Below are 19,746 nucleotides of genomic sequence, written 5' to 3' on the forward strand. Positions count from 1 at the left end.
AAGCTTGAAGTTAGAGCTTGGAGACAGTCCTGGAACTTATGAAGAATGCTTACGAAGAGAAGACAGAGTTGGAGAGTTGGTGAAAAGATCAAGACTGAAGACTACGGATCTGAAGACTGATAAAGACTACGTCAACATCCAAGGGGGAGTCTGTTGATGCATAGGATGTCTGTTGACTACGTCTATAAGAAGTCTGAGGTCAAGATTGGTCAACAGGTGGTTTAAACAGTCAAAATTATGTAACTTAGTATTAGGTTCGCTTTTATGTCAATGTAATCAAGTAGGTCCGCTTTTAGGTCTTGTTGGGGTCCGCTTATGTGTCCAAGTGTAACAGGTCCGCTAATATGACATGTCATATTAGCGAACCACCAAGTCTATAAATAGCGTGTCATTATCAGTGGATCTAGTGCGTGTATGTGTGTGCTTAGGAGCCGAAACTCTGTCAAAATTCATTCAGAAAGCTAATAAAAGCAGTGGAATTGAAAGGACAAGCTGTTGTAACATCATATGTACTGATTCCGCCTTTATATGTGATGATGAGCTACCTTGACTGACGTTTTAGGGTCTGTAAGGGGTAGATGCGAAACCGTGAGAGCTTAGGTTAGAACTTCTGTTCAGCAGAGAGATGACGGCTCGACTTTTGGTGTGTCCCCTTTAGAGGATCTTTTCTTCAACAACACATGATTAGCATTTTTCAATGTTTCATCATTTTTTATGCTGAGGGCTGCGCTATATTTCAAGCATTTGCAGAAAGTATTATACGGGGACTAGGTCAGAATTTCCATTCAACCGAAGTCCCGGGATAATACCCCAGATATCATTGAGTATAAAGACCTAGTATTTCAGAAAGAGGGACCTTTCAAACAAGATTTCAGGGGTTACCTATATATCCAAGAAATGTTACCCACGAGATAAGCAAGTTTGAAATTTTAGGTTTATATCTCGTCACAATATATTAAATGTGCAAAAACCTACTGGCATATCTGCAGTGAGATTGTTTATCACATTTTTATATTTCCATTTCTTTAGCATGTTGTGATAGTCCACTGACGTACTATCATTTCCTCTTTTCACAACAAAACTCATTTTTGATTTTATCATGTTTTTGGCTTTTTCAAATTTTCTAATGTTTTTGGATTTTCTGAAATTCTTACTTCCCCTAAAATTCAAACACATATAAAGAAAAATTGAAAACAAACTGTTCAAGAAAATTGACAACTGATATCGAATTGCTTCAAATTGCCATCCTCTTGGCATAAACAATCAGAACTCCCCCTTTCAACAAACTATTTTCCCATTTAGATTTCAAAACACTTAAGTTTGTTTTAATCAAAATGGTTTTTCCGGAAAATAAGTTTTGTTTTAACCACTTGTAGGTTCGGGGTTCATAATCTTGCTTTTTCAGAAATATCACATGCATGAAGATTACATCAAGTTCAATTTAATGACCTTGACGAATCATTAATAAGATCCAACCTCTTACCACTTGTAAGTTTATCCAAACCATTTAACCACATGTAGGAATAAAACATCTACACAAATTCATTTAACCATAAAGATGCCGATTCCTGCTTCACACTTACCAACCTGGAAGCTCCGACAAGTCACACTTAACCTGTAAAATTTAAAAATTTTAAGATTCATTTCACAAAATCAATTATCAAGAAAGATGCCGATTCCTGATCCAAGATTATAAACTTGGGATCTCCGGCAAGTCAGATTTTTTAAGGGAAAAGAATTTCCACCCAAGTCTGACCAACCTTGGATGATTTTAACTCTGATTCAGTTGGGTTATAAGTTGCCTTCTTTGTTGCATAAAAATCTTTAAACCCTTTGGCCTTTCCGTCGACCATTTTCCCAAATATTTTCTTAACATTCCCATTGAATGCTTTCTCAACATCAAATTCTTCTTTCACAGAATGGAATTGATCTGAAATTTCAACCTTACCAACTTTCTGCTTAAACTTTTTATCCTTCAAAGATGGAAAATTATCATCATTCACTGAAGGTACTGATTTTTCTTCTTTCTTTTCAACTTGTGGCTCTTCTGGCTTTGTGGAACCAGAATCATCACCAGTTTTCTCATCAATCTTCTTAACAACCCACATTTGGTTGTCTTTGGCTTTCTTTTTGTAAAAATTTTTCTTTGAACATTCACCAACTTCATAGGTTGAATTTTCAAAAATTTTGAACTTTTCAGTTGGTGGTTCAACATCAACAACTTTTTCTTTAAGTTTTTCAGAGACTCCCTGTTTTGTCTTTGTAGCTTGAGAGCAATTCCATGCAATGTGACCAACTTCATTGCACTTGTAACAGATTCTAGTCTCCTTTCGATGAAAAACTCCAGTTCCTTTCCTTTTAGCAAGAAACTCCTGGTTTGATTGTTTCCAGAACGGTTTCTTCTGTTCTTCTTTAGCACTTCCTCCTAAAACAAATTTTGTGTTTGTTTTAGAAATTTTGTCATTTTTATAATTTTCAGGTGGAATAAAACCAAGACCTTTCTTTTTGAAATTACCATTATGGTTTGGTTTCTTTTGAAAACCAGAACCAGAATTGTAACCCTTTTTCTTGTTTAATCGCTGTTGAACTCTTGAAGTGTATTTTTTAAGTTTTCCAGTAAGATTTAAATCTTTTATTTCAGAAATATTGATTTCTGTCATTTTGAAAACCTTTTTGATCATTTCAAATCTAACACTTCTTATTGGAAACTCTTTGTCAGAATATAATTTGTCAGAATCATTCAAAGTATATGCTACTTCAAATGTTTAATCATTCAAATTTGATTTTGATAACAAAAACTCTTTATTGTACACCCGTTTAACGGACGGTTTTTTACTGTTGAGTGACGAACTTGAACCTCCAAACTCAGACTTTGACTCAGACTCCTCATCTGTATCCAACACCTGATCGACCACCTTTTTTATTAACTCAGACTCATGATCAATGTTAGACGATGTGAAAGTGACATCAATATTTTCTGGTAATTCATCAGTTATATCAGACTTCAGTTTTATATTGACTGCCTTTTGAACTTGCTCCTCATTTAGTTTTCTGGGAAAATAACCTTCCCAGATTGGAGGCGGACACTTTTTATAGCTAACACTCGGTTTCTTACCAGCATCCTTCTTCTTTGACTTCTCATCCTGAAATGCTTCGAAACCTGCAACAGTTGGATAAATTCGATCAATAAGATAATCAGAACTAGAATAACTCTGTAATATGCGTCTAATTCTCTCATTCTCAATTTTCTCAGTCTCCAACTCTTGTTTTAGCTTGGCACATTCCTCAATGTAATGATTTATAGTTTTTTGTTTTGTCATCATCACAGCATTCATCATGGTTAATGCCTTTTCTATTTCAGAATTTGTCTTTTGAAGACCAGTTACTATTCTGTTCAAAACATCATAAGACTCCTTCACATAGTTGAAATTGAACAGTAATTGTTCCTTCATCTTCTCAAGCTCAGCCAACTTCTCGTCTTTTGCTGCACATTCCTTGCAAGGTTCTAGACACTTTGAGCAAGGCTTGATGACTTCCACAATCTTTTCTACTTCACTGATCTTCTCAGCTTCAACAACTTTTTCAGCTTCAGTCACCTTTTCTGTTTCACCAACTTCCTCAGCAACAATTTTAACTTCTTCATTTTGAACAGTCTCATCTTCTTGAGTAATACTTTCAGACTTCATTTGCTTTTGTTCTTTTGCTGCTCGTCTCTCCTTTAGCTTCTCCAAGCGATCTGCAAAATAAAAATGAAAACTTTCAGGAGATAGATGAGTTTTTGCAACATTAATATGTCTTTCTTCTTCATCATCACCACTATCATCAGTTGATGATTGATCAAACTCTATTGACTTGTCAGAACTATCATCTAAAAAACTAGAATCAGATGGTGTTTGATCAAAAACAGTTTCTCTTTCTGAACTTTCATCTGAACTTAGTGAGCTTTCATCTGATGAGGCAGACTTTTCTTCTTCATTCTTCACACTAACTCCAATAGCTTTCATCCGCTCGGTAAACATATCTGGTTCTTTCACAATTTTAGCAATGAAAGCTTTAAACTCTCCTTTCTAATCCACAAACATATCCCAGCTAAAACCTTCAAGTAACCTTTCATCTTCCTGATTGATTAGGCACACTTTGCTGTCGGATGAAATGTATTTTTCCCAGCTAAAATTATCTTGATTCACTAAACATGCTCTCTTTGAAGAATCTTCTATCACTTTTCTACCATGAGCCACTTGTGGTTCTTGTTGTTGTTGTTGACCAACTTGTTGATATATGGCTTTCTGGTAGTAGTCATCTTTTCTAAATGGATTGTTTGTGACAACCCTCACCAAACCAGGTATCCGTACGAATTAATTAATATTTAATTACTGCTTAATTACTGTGCTTGCCTTCAATTTTGGATAAACTGCTACTTGAATACTGATACATACACATACTTGCATCATACTTTATTTTCTGTCACTCTATTATTTACATACAGAACATCAGTGACAAACATGATGCACAAAAGCACAGTAGCACAATGAACGGATAACCCAGTAAACGTGCTGACTTAGCCAGCACCAGGCAGACACTGCCTCTAAGGCCTGTATGAGCCGGGAATAGTTTACTACACTAGTAGAGAGTGTAGGGATATGAGGGTTGTAGAACTGCGTCACTAGGTGATAGTTATAGTGACCGGATGTGCCTAAAATATGATTTAAACACAAAATCCTGCACTTTAAATAAAAATTCAGCATTTAAATTAACTAGTAAAGTGCAAAAACATGGGAAAATAATACTAGACACTTTCCAAAGTGTCGGAAATTTATCGTGTCACTAAAAATAATATTAACGACACTTTAAATACTTATTTACCACTTTAACGGATTAATATCCAACCGAACGACCGGACTTAACCCGGAACATAAAAATATTGTCATGACATTGTTTTTCTTTTTCTGAGCTAGTTAGGGTCCCCGAATACCCTAACACCTGTTATAATAAATAACACACTAGTAAAAGGGTTTAACCTCCTAAACTAACTAACTAAACTCTAACAACATTGTTCAAAACAAACCGAATGCCCCACCCCCTTGACCAATCGGTCACCATATGGGTGACACCAAATTGTCCTTGAATGATTTTTTTAATCCCTTGTTAAATATCTAGTGGACATGGTAACCAATGGACAATTAGGAGAAATGGGCTATAAGAAGGTATGAAGGGTTAAGCATTTCATTTTATCACAACACTTAACAAAAAGAAAAAAAATCACTCTCCTCCCTCCTTCTCTAGATATCTGGGCCGTGAACCACAAGCCACCCACCAACATTTTTCAATTTGATCTTGCAACACTATTTATCTACAAGTGTGAAGGATCACGCATACGGAAGCTCGGTGCACTTGGATTGCCAAGGACCTCTCTACGACGCTTTTAACCACCCGTTTTTCGACTCTAAACGCCTTCTTGATCTATTCTAAAGTGGTTAATAAGAGTTTTGTCGGTTAAAAATTTTGAACATATAAGATCAAGTCTAAAAGTCTACTAAAATGGTGAACAAAGTGGTTAATAAGTAAATATTGGTGTAAATTTTATAAAACTAGTGTTGTTATGATTATTTAGTGTTGTTTTATGCTAGTAATAGTTCGGATCGTCATCTAACCCTGCTAAGTCATGTTCATGGAACATGACCTAGTGTATGTTTAAGTGTGAAAGTGGTTAGATGAAGAACACTACTACTTATAACCATGAACTTGTGTAAAAGTGATTCTTTTTGTAAAATTGAGTTCTAAACTAGTAGATCTAAAGATCTACAAGTGGTATTTTTGAAGAACCAAGTGTCAAATGAAATCATATTTTTAAAGCCGGATCTTTCATAAACAAAGGTGATTTTGTGAACACACAAGTGTGTAGGCACTTGTGTAACGAAAGGTTTCAACAAAGAATTATTTTTGTAATTTTTGACTAGAAGATGTACAAATGCATTTTCTGTAAAAATAAGATTTTCGAGAAACCGATTTCATTTATAAAAGTAGAAAAATCTATTAAAAATAATGGGAAGTTATACACACTTGTACACTACCCACAAGTTCATGTGTTTGTGATATTTTTGAACTAGTTTGATGTTGAAACATTGTTTATTGATGTTGGGAACATTGTTGATTGAATTTTGAAAAGAAAATGATACGCTTGTAAGCGTGGCCACCTCCAGTTATAGAGGGAACTCTGGCGAAATTTTTCTAAAAATCTAACACTTGTAAATATTTTTATCACAAGTGTTATGGATATATTTTTAACTTGTTTTCCCAAATAACTTTCGCCACGATTTTTATTACTAAGCTTCTCAGTGTCAGAGGTGGGATTTTCACAAAATAAAACTTGCTAAAATATATATTTAGTATATATATTTTCATAACAACACTTGTGTAAATTTTTACGATTATTTTGTGAACTACGTAAATATTATTTTTAGGGTAAAAATAATATTACTGAATATTAACGACTCCAAAATAATTCTAACGCCCTCACAATAAATATTTAAGTTACACCGGTATTATAATTACCACCCGAACTTTAACTGTAACTTACGTATTTTCAGAAAATACTCATAAGTGTGTAATTTGACAAGGATATTATTTTGGAAAATTATATGGAATAGAATATAATATTTTTGGGAAGAATATTTATATTTTGGAGATAGAATTAAAATATATTTTAAGTGAGACTTAAAAATATATTTCGAAATTTTACGAACGCACATGTATTAAAACCCCCATCCTTGGGAAGGAATGTTTTTACCAAATAACCACGAAGTGTAAACACGAAGTACGTGTAGGTCGTCGCACAGCAGATTTTCTGGGAGATACTTTTTAGAGACCCACTTCGGTGAGTTCATGTCCCCCTTTTCTCTTAACTGTTTTCAGTTTTCTAAACTGCGGGGGTGAAATACATGTTACTATGTTTATGAGTACTTTACATATGGTATGATTCGTGTAAGGAGGGTTACTACTTAGATCATGTGAGTGGGTAGGCGTGAACTGAAGGCCATTAATCCTTAGAGTAGGACCGAGGGACAGTAGCGGTAGATCTATCTGGGTGTAGCGAGCCCAACCCCAGGCCCATCAGAACGGACCTCGGGGTGACTTTGTACCCAACGCAAAATATGCTAGGTTTGAGTCTTCCTACTGCACATCACACATATCAATGGCCTTGCAAACCATTGGTGATCTCTTTATTTCCTTATTTGCTACATACCAGGGTTTTATACTTACAAAGGTTTTTACATACTCACTACACATGAACTCGCTCAACAATTTTTGTTGATTTTTCCAACTTACATGTATTTCAGGGAACTAGGGATCTGGCGCGGTATGCTTCGTTTTCACGCTGCGATTAAAGTTATGGGATCATCCACATTTAGGGATTGCGACGTTTACCTGGACGAGTCGCAAGTCTTAAATGGTGTTTTATTTTATGTTGTGGTTGCGTCTTAAGAACAATGTTTTTATTTTGTAAGTGTTGTAAACTCGATGCATGTGTCAGCATTTCAAACAATGTTGTGGTATTCTGTTTTTAAGACTTTAATTAATGGATGATCTGCATGGTTTTACTTTCATATAGCTTTGTTGTGATTAAGCTATGATATTAAGAAGTCACACCAAATTAACCCACGCTTCCGCAAAGCCAGGGTGTGACAGTTTGGTATCAGAGCTCTGATCATAGCGAACTAGGATTCCTTCTCGCGTCTAACTATGATCAATAGGGTTCTCACGAAAACATTTTTACACTGCATACCACTCAAGTCCAGATCCAAAACGTTTTTTTTACAAACAAATGTTGAGCACATTTTATTTGTTAGTTATAGGCTCAGTCTGGGAGGCTGAGGCTCGGTCTGGGAGGCTGAGGAAGTAGGCTAGTGGGACTAGGAAGAACAGTCCGAGAGGCTGGGAAGGTAGTTTGAGAGAATAGGAGATTCAGTCTGGGAGGCTGGGAGGCTAGTGGGACTAGGAGAACTATTTGATTGCTTATTGGACTAATGTGCTTATTTGACTATATGATTGATTATTTGTGCATATATGTGTTTGTGTTACAAACGATATGCCTTCATCAGACACCGGTGAGTCGGACACCACGGACCCTATACCCATTGTATCGGACGACAGAGTGTCATCGGAGCACGAGGTGCATACTTCGGACACACCAGCACGGATGATGATGATTTTCAGCCATTCGCGCTGCTCAATGTTGTTGCCGAGCCCGCTGATGGCCCTATTGCCGGGGATTTGCCGCTCGTGGTGATCCCTGCTCCTATACCTCTTGCAACGTACCCTATTCTTGATATGCTCCTTGACGTAGTCGTAGACGACGACGTCGACTTGTTTGACGAGGATCCACTGGAGGACGATTTTGAGGGCGAGGCCCACATAGCTGCTGGCGATCTCTTACTTCTCGCGGATGCTCCTGCTGAGGAGTCACCTGTTAATTCACCCGTCCCAGACTCCTTTGAGTCTGTGGCATCTACACTGTCACATGCGCAGGGGGTGCAGCACTACTCGCATGATACAGACCCTGATAGGGCGTCATCCGCTGCACCTGCCCCTGCCCCTAGTTTTGCGATCGATCACGACATTAATGATGATTCAGACCCCGTCTTTCCACCTAGTTTTGATCCAGACCAGGAGATTGAGTTTATTTACCTAGGTCAGCCCATGTTGATGCTCCACAGCTTGCTGATATTCCTGTTGATCCTGTTATTGCCCCTCCACCTGACCCAGTGCCTATAGAGCCCGGTCATGCACTTTTTGCTACCCATGTTGACCCCCATTATGCGCACACCCGGAATGGGTGGATAGATGATGATGATGACTACCCGCCTTTTGTGGTACCTGTTACACCTGCTTCAGCACTTATTGTTGCACCATTGTTTCCCGCACAGGTCACTGATGCGCATCGCGCAGACCTGCCTATCACTTTTCTCCAGGAGATCCCTCCGCCACGTCCTAGAGAGGGCTCTTCTCGTCAGCCTTTCGGCCATGCACCTTTTCTGGCTGGAGGAGATCAGTTCGTACCACAGATCCCTCATCATACTGCTGTTCCCCCTGTTGCACCGTTTACTATGCCATCTTTTGCTCCATCCAGCGAGCCTTTTCTCTGGACTTCACCACCCATCATGCCACCATCTGATCCTTATCATCCTTATCACATGGGTTATTCTGTAGAGGATGTTCTCAGGTCATACATGATCCAGCAGGAGGCACTGACACGTCGCGTGCAGGAGCTTGAGAGAGTACAGCGACCACCATGCCAGTGCTAGGGCCAGACTCACCCTGCGATATCACACCTTCTTCGTCCGTTATCTCCCGATTCTGCTGCACGTTTTTGGACTCAGGAGCAGCGGCTAGCATATCTGTTGCGTTCTCATCGAGCCATGAAGGAGGATTGGCTTCACATGCGCCGACTGCTCTTTTCTTATTTTCCCCCTCCTCTACCGCCATCAGCATAGGGCTATTTTGTACGACACGGGTGGACTTTTGTTGAGAAGACGACGATTGCACAGACTGCACAGCTTTTTGGAGACTGCATATTGATCCTGACTTTTGTTGTTATGTATATTGGATATTGTTGACACTGATTTGATATTTTGGACTGGGGTGATGTAGCCCTTAGTCGTTGATGTTGTATGATACAGCATGTACTTGTAAACTTTACAGTCTCGATTTCTGGCAATGCAATCGCAGTATTCTCATCATACGTGATATTTTGATTGATTGTGTATGATTGATAACATGAGATGTTATGTGTTGATTTATTTATAACATGAGATGTTATGTGATGATATTTTTGCTATATACGTACGCTTTACTTACTATGACCTGACCCACATGAACCATCTTTTTAGAAGATGCCTCCAAGAAGCCAGACACGCATGCCTACCAACGAGGCAGAACTTCAAGGAATCATCGCTGTCGTCATTGCGCAGTATGCAGCCTCACAAGGAGGAACTAGTGGAAGTAACTCGAACAACAACGGCCATAACAACCCACCTCAGGGCTGTACCCATTGGCACTTCCTCAGCTACAAGCCTCCGAAGTTCGACGGCACTGGAGGTGCCATAGCTTTTGTAAAGTGGATCGAAAGTATGGAATCCATTTTTCGAATGAGCGGTTGTACGCCAGAACAACAGGTCCCCTACGTTTCTGAGCTGTTCCAAGATGGAGCTCGAACATGGTGGAATCTTCAGGTTCGAATAAAGGGCCTAACTGCCGCCTATGCGTTAACATGGGGTGAGCTGAAAGGAATGATGCATGAGAAATATTGCTCCCAGACGGAAACCCAGAAGTTGGAAGGTGAATTCTAGAGCCTGATAAGGGAAGGCCCAAAGGTGTCGGAGTACATACAAAGACTTCATGATTTGTCTCGCATGGTTCCGTACTTGGTGGAACCAGAATTGAAGAAATTGGGACAACTCATTTGGGGATTGGCGCCTCAAGTCATTAGCTTGATGACAGCAACAACACCACCAACAACTATTGCAACAAGTAAGATGGGTATGGCACTTGCTACGGAAGCGCTTAGACTAGAAAAGCCAACAAACCCCGACTGGAAGGAAGAGTCACAGGTAGAGTCAACCAGAAAGAACAAAAGGAAACTCACTGAAGATACCCGAACGAATAATAATGATGACCAAAGATCTGTTCGAGGTTGCTTTGACTGCGGAGACAAAGGACACTTCAAGAAAAATTGCCCTAACAACAAAAAAGCCGATGTTAAGATTTACTTAGAAACTAAGCCAAGACGTGATGGGTGCAAGTATCACCACGAATGTGGATGTCGGAAGCCTAAGTGCAGTAGGTGCGGGAGAAAGGGACACCACAAGGATGCCTGTGGGACAAAGAGTCCCAGACAAGGAGGGAGCAATGGCAACAACCAAAGTGGAAATGGGAATGGTCGAGTACCAGGATGTTTTAATTGTGGAGACGTTGGGCACTTCAAGAGGGAATGCCCAAAGCTGAATCAAGTCCATGGGAAAGGGATCAACATCAAAGCAAAGGAAGCGCGCCAGGATCCCGAGGATGTTACCGGTACGTTCCCTATAAACCAACGCTTTGCATACGTTTTATTTGACACTGGTGCCGATTATAGCTTCGTATCATTAGAATTTAAGAATATTCTTGGGTTAGCCGCTAGTAGATTAGATATTCCCTACTCAATCGAATTGGCTAATGGAAAGTTAGTAGAAGCTAATGAAGTGGTCAGAGGTTGTGTAATCGAGTTGGGAGAACGTGAGTTTACTTTGGATCTACTACTAGTCGAGTTAGGAAGCTTCGATGTGGTAGTAGGAATGGATTGGTTATCGAGCAACAAGGCGGAGATAGTTTGTCACGAAAAGGTCGTACGCATCCCAACCGAATATGGTGAGATAATTGTGGTTCATGGTGAAAAGCGAGATACGCCTTTAAGAATCATCAGTTGCCTGAAAGCCCGAAAGTGTTTACAGAATGGATGTGCTGCCTTCCTGGCACACATTGTGGATAAGAAAGCTGCGGAGCCGAAGATCGAAGACATCCATGTCGTGAGGGAATATCCGGAAGTCTTTCCAGAGGACTTACCAGGATTGCCACCCCAAAGGCAAGTGGAGTTCCGTATTGACTTAGTTCCAGGCGCCGCGCCTGTAGATAGGGCACCTTATAGACTTGCACCGTCAGAGATGCAAGAACTGTCGACACAACTTCAAGAGTTGCTAGACAAGGGATTCATCAGACCAAGCTTCTCACCTTGGGGAGCTCCGGTCCTGTTTGTCAAGAAGAAGGACGGTAGTTTTCGAATGTGCATCGACTACCGGGAGTTGAATAAGCTGACGATCAAGAATAGGTATCCCCTGCCAAGGATCGATGATCTATTTGACCAGCTGTAAGGCTCAAGTTTTTACTCGAAGATCGATTTGCGATCAGGCTACCACCAGTTAAGGATACAAGAGGAAAGTATCCCTAAGACAGCCTTTAGGACTCGTTATGGACACTACGAGTTCCTAGTTATGCCGTTTGGGTTGACAAACGCACCTGTAGTCTTCATGGATTTGATGAACAGAGTTTGCAAGCCGTACTTGGATAAGTTCGTGATTGTGTTTATCGACAATATTTTGATTTATTCAAAGACAAAGGCTGAGCACAAACAACACTTAAGAGCTATTCTGGAGTTAATGAAAAAGGAACAATTGTATGCCAAATTCTCTAAGTGCGAGTTTTGGCTACGTGAAGTCCAATTTCTTGGACATGTGGTAAATGGAGATGGTCTTCATGTGGGCCCCACCAAGATCGAGGCGATCAAAAATTGGGAAACTCCAAAGACGCCAACCGAGATTCGTCAATTCTTAGGTTTGGCTGGGTATTATCGAAGGTTCATTAAGGACTTTTCAAAAATCGCTTAACCACTGACACTCCTCACGCAGAAAGATAAGAAGTTTGATTGGGGAATAAAACAGGAAGAAGCGTTTCAGCTGTTAAAAGACAAGCTCTGCAATGCGCCAATCTTAGCTCTACCGGAAGGTACAGATGATTTTGTGGTATATTGTGACGCCTCGTGTCAAGGATTGGGTTACGTGTTGATGCAACGCAAGAAAGTTATTGCTTACGCGTCACGCCAACTGAAGGTACACGAAAGGAACTATACCACGCATGACTTGAAACTAGGCGCAGTGATATTTGCATTGAAGATCTGGAGACACTACTTATATGGTACAAAGTGTACAATCTTCACAGATCATAAAAGCCTGCAGCACATATTAGACCAGAAAGAGCTGAATATGAGACAAAGACGTTGGGTCGAGTTGCTGAACGATTCCGACTACGAGATAAAGTACCATCCAGGGAAGGCGAATGTGGTCGCCGACGCCCTAAGTCGTAAAGAAAGAATCAAGCCCATAAGGGTTAGGGATTTGGAGATGATTATTCAAACAGACCTTTCCTTGCGCATTCGCGCCATGCAGAAAGAAGCACTTAAGGAAAGAAACATTGAAGAAGAATATCTCCGTGGGATGGAGAAGCAGTTAATACCAAACAAGGAAGGAACGTTATGTTTTGAGAAAAGGATTTGGGTTCCTCTGTTTGGTGGTCTGAGAAAAGTTATTTTTGATGAGGCACACAAGTCACGGTACCCTATCCATCCAGGAGCGGATAAGATGTACCAAGACCTTAAAGATTATTATTGGTGGCCTAGAATGAAAGGCGACGTTGTTGTTTACGTGAGCAAGTGTTTAACATGTGCTAAAGTTAAAGCTGAATACTAGAAGCCTTCGGGACTTCTGCAACAACCTGAGATTCCCAAGTGGTAATGGGAACAAATTTCAATGGATTTTATAACAAAGTTGCCAAGAACGCCAAGAGGTCATGACACTATTTGGGTAATAGTGGACCGATTAACGAAATCTGCGCACTTCTTACCTATCAGAGAGAAAGATAATACGAGCAAGTTGGCTGAAATCTACATGAGAGAAATCGTTGCACGACATGGAGTGCCTCTCTCGATCATCTCTGATAAAGACAGAAGGTTCGTATCAAGGATTTGGCAATCCTTCCAAGAAGCTTTTGGCTCGCAATTGAACCTGAGCATTGCATTTCACCCACAGACCGATGGACAAAGCGAGCGAACGATACAGACATTGGAAGATATGCTGAGAGGATGTGTTATGGATTTGGGCGGTAGCTGGGATAAACATTTACCATTGGTCAAATTTTCATACAACAACAGCTACCACACCAGTATTGGTGCCGCGCCATTTGAAGCGTTATATGGCCGCAAGTGCAGATCACCGCTTTGTTGGTCTGATGCCGGTGATAGACAATTGGTTGGTCCTGATGTGGTACAGGAAACCACATATAAGATCGCACAGATCCGAGATCGCATCAAGGTGGCTCGTGATTGTAACACCCCCAAAATCCCACCTGCGGAAATCCCGCGAGGCATGTTACGCATCAGAGTTCGAGCCACCAATCACATTGAACCAATGGTAAATACTTAAATAAAACATAATATCAATTCCCAAAGTGTTGTGTAGCGGAAGCATGTAAATAATCGTTTAGCAAATGTTTCATAATAATACTTAAAACCAATGTATCAAATGTAAGTTAATCCAAGAGCCTCGATCCATGACCACTCCAGCACTCCCAGATAGCAAGTCCATGTTCCAAACGTTAATGACCTACAAGCATGCAAACAAGTGTGTCAGACTACGCTGGTGAGTTCAAGGTTTTGTTAACGTGTTGTGTTACCAGATGTATGTTAATGCGATTCAATGTTGTGTTACGATGTTGCTCATGCTAGTTACCCTAGGGAGTACGCCCTTACGTAACCGAGGAGTGTGCCTCTTAGCAACCCACTATGTTGTTCACGCTAGTTACCCTAGGGAAAACGCCCTTACGTAACCGAGGAGTGTGCCTCTTAACAACCATAGTGAAACCCAGATAATTAGTTCACGCCCGTCCTTACGGCCCGGTGTGAGGTCTCCCACCTAATAGCGCTATCTACTAATTACCCCATTGCCCTCCAGGCAATCCGATGATAGATTCCATGTTCAATAACCAAAACCGATTAAGTTGTTTACCCAAGGTTTCCCTTCCAAATGTTTACCAGTTGTCCCAAACCACCGGGACGCATGCTTGAGAAAATGCAATGAACTCACCTGGGATTGCTCGGTATGATACACGAAAAGGTTCAGTTAAGCTACAATGTGATCAACCACGTCCTAGCATGTTTATCATACAAGTCAGGTTTGTATTCAAGTATTGCACGTATGTTCTACACGTATCGTAACAGGTTGTATACAAGCATTGATCATCATGTTCACGTATAAGCATGGCAGTTCTACAGTAACTTCACATAAGCAAATCCAAATACGCGGCCCAATCAACTGGGCTCGTAACAGTGTGCAAGTCCAACAGTGTGTATGTGTATATGGTCTCGAGTCGAGACCAGAGATCTCGAGTCGAGACTAGACGGTCTCGGGTTGTCCTGGTTTCACAGTCTCGAGTCGCAACAAGGTGATCTCGAGTTGTCATGTGCTTGTCGAGACTACACGGTCTCGAGTCGCAACCGGACCCGCAACCTTGGTCTCGAGTTGTGCTTGCTGTGTGTTGGCGATGTGGTCTCGAGTCGAGACTGAGGGTTCTCGACTCACAACCTGTGTCGAGACCAAGTATGTAACAGACTTCCTGATTTGTAGTCCATGATTTCCGTAACCAGTTGTAAACAGATTTGGCAGTTTCAAATCAATTCAATTAACAGTTTTGCTATCATCCAAACGAATCAAACAAGCATTCTTAACATCAAATCTCATGAACCCTAGCATGATCAAAACATGAACATCGATTTATCACAAAACATATAACCGAATTAAACCCTATAATCTAACCATATTACCCGAGTTCATCAATATCACAGCCGATTAATTCTAATACCCGGAACAATGACATATCATCCGATTAACCTAAACATATAGCCGGTTTAACAAACATTCGCTTTACAATCAACTTAACAAGAATCCGAACAACATATTGCAAGACATCCGATTATCATGTAAACATCCCTACCCATGAATTCTAACACATAATCATATACAATCAAATCATCGTTTACGAATAATCAAACACTAACCGGTTATGAAAAGAAAATAATCCGAACAAGGAGATCTTCAATGGTGGAGGGTGTTCGGTTGCCTTGGTTCCGAGTCGAGAGAGAGAGAGTGTGTGTTCTAGGGTTTGTGAACTTGTGTATGTTTGGTAAAAATGTGAGATGTTTACAACATCTCTTGTGTTATGCGATTAGGGAGATGGGCCGAACCCTCCCTTGGGCTGCCCCATGGTCTCGAGTCGGAGGTGTGTGGCCCGAATGGGCTTGTGTATTTCGAGTGGATCACGCAAGCATATAAACAACAATCACAATTTCACACAAGGCACGTATAACATGCTATTCAAATAAGGTTCACATAATCACGTAACGTTACAGAAAGTAGGTTCAAATTACGAGTTGTCACAGTATCCCCAACTAAAAAGAAATTTCGTCCCGAAATTTGGTACGCACTCACTGAGAAAGCTAGATAAGTTAAAGCTAGGTAAGTTATATCGTCTGCTGGTTTTCCTGGGGTGTCACATCCTCCCCAACTTGAATGGGAATAGTCCCGAAATTCGCTAGTTGCATCATCATTAAGTTTGCTAGGTTTTGCCTGGTCTTTGGGGAACAAATGTGGATACTTAAGTTTCATCTGGTCCTCGCGTTCCCACGTGAACTCTGGACCACGTCTTGAGTTCCAACGAACTCTCACAATCGGTATACGGCTGTGTTTACGAACTTTAACCTCCCGATCCATAATCTCAATTGGTTCTTCGACAAACTGCAATTTGTCATCTATCTTCAGCTCTTGAAATGGTACAACTAGTGTTTCATCAACCAAACACTTCTTTAGCTGCGATACGTGAAATACATCATGGACATTACCCAACTCAGCCGGTAATTCCAACCTGTAGGCCACCTTTCCAATCCGTTCTACTATTTTGAATGGTCCTACATAACGAGGGTTTAGTTTGCCGCGTTTCCCAAAACGCACCACACCCTTCCAGGGTGAAACCTTTAACATAACGCGGTCATTAACTTCAAATTCCAGCGGTTTACTACGCTTGTCAGCGTAACTTTTCTGGCAGCCGCGAGCTGCGGCCATACGGTTTCGGATCTGCACAATGCTTTCTGATGCCTCAAGCACAAACTCAGGGCCTGTGATCTGACTATCACCCACCTCAAGCCAGCAGAGAGGTGAACGACATTTCCGTCCGTACAATGCTTCGAATGGAGCTGCCTTAATACTTGTATGGTAGCTGTTGTTGTATGAGAACTCTATCAATGGCAAATGTTTCTCCCACCCTTTCCCAAAATCAATCACACACGCCCGCAACATGTCTTCAAGTGTCTGGATGGTGCGCTCACTTTGACCATCCGTCTCCGGGTGATAAGCGGTACTCATGTCGAGTTGGGAACCGAACGATTTATGCATTGACTGCCATAACTCTGAAGTGAAACGCGGATCTCGGTCTGAAATGATAGAAGTTGGCACCCCGTGCCTAGAAACCACCTCCTTAAGATACACTGCTGCCAGCTGAGAGAATTTGTCTGTTTCCTTGATTGCTAAGAAATGTGCTGACTTCGTGAGGCGATCAACAATCACCCAAATGGTATCGTTTCCAGCCTGAGTCCTTGGTAACCCTGTAACGAAATCCATGGCGATCTGTTCCCACTTCCATGTGGGTATTTCTGGTTGTTGAAGTAGACCTGAGGGCTTTTGATGTTCTGCTTTGACTTTAGCACAAGTCAAACATTTGCTGACGTAGGTTGCTATATGCGCCTTCATGTTGGGCCACCAGTAGGTAGTTTTCAAGTCGTGGTACATCTTATCTGATCCAGGATGTACAGAGTAGCGTGATTTATGTGCCTCTTCCATTACAAGTTCTCGTAAGTTGCCAAAGAATGGGACCCAAATGCGTCCAGTTGCGTAGTAAGCACCGTCTCCCTTTCGTTCTAGTCGTTGCCTCGAGCCACGTAAAGCTTCAGCTCGAACATTCTCTGGTTTCAACGCTTCTAACTGAGCGTCTCGTATCTGGGAAGGAAGGTTGGACTGGATCGTGAGTTGCAATGCTCGCACACGCCTAGGTGCATTATCTTTTCTGCTGAGGGCGTCGGCTACGACGTTTGCCTTGCCCGGATGATACTTGATGGCACATTCGTAGTCATTTAACAATTCAACCCATCGACTTTGCCGCATATTCAATTCTTTCTGGTCGAAGATGTGCTGAAGACTCCTATGGTCGGTGTAGATGGTGCATTTGGTACCATACAGATAGTGCCTCCAGATCTTCAACGCAAATACCACCGCTCCTAACTCCAAGTCGTGTGTCGTGTAGTTCTTCTCGTGCACCTTCAACTGACGAGAGGCATAAGCTATCACCTTCTCGCGTTGCATCAACACGCAACCAATACCCTGAATCGAAGCATCACAATAAACCGCAAAATCTTCGGTACCCTCTGGTAATGACAAGATCGGTGCACTGCAAAGTTTCTGTTTTAACAACCGGAAGGCCTCTTCCTGCTTCGTTCCCCAAGAGTACGCCGTGTTCTTCTGTGTCAGCGAGGTGAGGGGTTGCGCGATTTTCGAGAAGTCTTTAATGAACCTTCGATAATACCCTGCGAGACCAAGAAATTGTCGCACTTCAGACGGAGTCTTTGGTGCCGTCCAATTCTTAACTGCATCCACCTTCGCAGGATCCACATGTATCCCTTTCTCGTTAACAACGTGCCCAAGGAAATGCACTTCTCGAATCCAAAAGTCGCACTTAGAAAATTTCGCATACAGCTGTTCCCTTCTCAAAAGTTCCAAGATGAGACGTAGGTGGCGCTCGTGATCCTCCTTGTTCTTGGAATAGACTAAGATGTCGTCAATAAACACTATAACAAACTCGTCGGGATATGGCTTACATACGCGGTTCATGAGATCCATGAAAACCGCTGGTGCATTAGTCAATCCAAACGGCATGACCAAAAACTCATAGTGTCCGTAGCGCGTTCGAAAAGCCGTCTTGGGAACATCCTCTTCCCTAACCCTTACCTGGTGATAACCTGATCTTAAGTCGATCTTTGAATAGTAACTCGACCCTTGCAACTGGTCAAACAAGTCGTCGATGCGTGGTAACGGATAGCGGTTCTTAATGGTCACCTTGTTGAGCTCTCGATAATCAATACACATACGAAATGACCCATCTTTCTTCTTTACAAATAGTACTGGGGCTCCCCAAGGCGAAGAACTGGGTCGAATAAAGCCCCTGTCCAACAACTCTTGCAGTTGATTAGACAGTTCTTGCAACTCTCCAGGTGCTAACCGGTATGGAGCTCGAGCAATCGGAGCCGCTCCCAGCGCAAGATCAATCTGGAATTCTACTTGACGATGAGGAGGTAACCCTGGTAGCTCCTCTGGGAATACATCAGCGAATTCTCGCACCACTGGCAAATCCTCGATCTTACTTTCTTCAGACTGAGCGTTGGTAACTAACGGTAACATTGCAGGATACCCCTTTTGCAGGTATTGTTGTGCACGCATGGCCGAGATAATACCAACCATCGTCCCACTACGATGTCCTTGAACTAATAATGTCTCCCCATCAGGGAGAGGGATACACACGATCTTCTCTTTACACAAAATTTCTGCTTGGTGCTTAGACAACCAATCCATGCCTACTACTATATCCAAACTACCGAGCGTAACAGGAAGGAGGTCAATATCAAACACCTGACCCACGAGATCTAGTTTGCACCCGAAAAGGACATTCGAGGCTTCTATCGTTTTACCATCTGCTAGTTCTACTACTTGTTTAACTTCTAAAGGTGTTGGGGTTATCCCTAATCGTTGACTAAACTTTAGGGACACGTAACTCCAATCGGCACCCGAATCAAATAATACAGAAGCAATACGATTGTTAACAGGAAACGTACCAGTTACAACGTTGCCGTCATTCCTGGCATCCCCTGCTCCAAGCTGGAACACTCTACCTCGAGCGCCATTTCCCCCATTGTTGCCGTTGGTGTTGTTGTTGTTCCCAGCATTGTTATTATTCGGGCGGTTATTGTCGTTAGCGTTCTGGTTTAGCTGAGGGCAATCCCGCTTAAAGTGGCCATCGTCACCACACTGATAGCACCCCTTCCTGAAACCCTGGTTCTGCTGGGGT

This window comes from Helianthus annuus, chromosome 15 (genome assembly GCF_002127325.2).
Source record: "Helianthus annuus cultivar XRQ/B chromosome 15, HanXRQr2.0-SUNRISE, whole genome shotgun sequence".
NCBI lineage: Eukaryota > Viridiplantae > Streptophyta > Magnoliopsida > Asterales > Asteraceae > Helianthus > Helianthus annuus.